The following is a 1,169-nucleotide window of genomic DNA, read 5'->3' on the forward strand; positions in this document are numbered from 1 at the left end:
AAAAAAAACCACTTTATTCAAAAGAGTAAGTAGAAAACCTACAGACAGGAAAAAATATTTGGCAATGACATATCTGAGAAAGGCCTGGGCTCTAAAATTTATAGAAAACTCTAACACCTCAGCAGGAAAAAGACAAAGTATTTAGTTATAAAATGGGCAGAAAATATGAAAACACACATTATCAAAGACATTAAGATGGCCAAAAAAACCCCTAAGCCCAACAAAAAAACACCGCCACATGAAGAAATGCTCAAGATTATTAACTATTCGTAGTATTGTTAAGTGTAACTAAGTTGCTTACAAATCATCGCAAACCTATAAACAACAGATCTGAGCCTTTTCCTATCCTGCACCATCTTCATGATCTCTGTTATGCATAAGCCCAATGTGGCAGTTACTGTACCAGTCCATTTCAGTGTCGGTTTTCTTTTTTTTTTTTTTTTTTCAGCGTCGGTTTTCATCTCTTTCTGACCCTAATCTGGAATGGTGTCTTTTTCCAGGAACTGGCTCCTCTTTAAAACCTATCCAAATTATATGAGACAGTGTTTGATCATGCTTACCTCCAAGGAGGACTGTGGTTATACTTCCTCCTAGACATATTTGTTTGTTATTTGGCAGTCCAGGGTATATGCCGTACTCTTCGCCAGCATTACTATTCAAAGGCATCAATTCTCTTTTGGTCTTCCTTATTCAATGGCCAATTTTCAGATGCATATGAAGTAGTTGAAAATACAGTCACTAAAGGACAGATCTAAGATGACTGTAACAAACATTTAAGGAAAGGTTTATACACGATTATTATTCGATGCTAACAAGGGGTGGGAATGGGAGTATAAATTAATAAGCATATAATTTAAGTCACTAATCTGCAATATGCAGATGATACAACCCTGCTTGCTGAAACTGGGGAGAACCTGAAGGGCTTGCTGCAGAGGGTCAAGGACTGCAGCCTCCAATATGGATTGAGGCTCAATGTCAAGAAGACAAAGGTTCTCACCACTGGGCCAATTGGCAACATGAGGATGGATGGTGAAGAGATTGAGATTATTCACAGCTTTAGCTTGCTTGGCTCCAGAGTCAACACTCTTGGCACCAGCAGCCAGGAAATTAAAAGGCACATTGCCATGGGAAAGTCTGCTGTTAGGGACCTCTCCAAAGTACTGAAGAGC

The sequence above is a fragment of the Elephantulus edwardii genome, unplaced genomic scaffold (genome assembly GCF_000299155.1).
Source record: "Elephantulus edwardii isolate Elephantulus edwardi_28Jun2011 unplaced genomic scaffold, EleEdw1.0 scaffold00260, whole genome shotgun sequence".
NCBI lineage: Eukaryota > Metazoa > Chordata > Mammalia > Macroscelidea > Macroscelididae > Elephantulus > Elephantulus edwardii.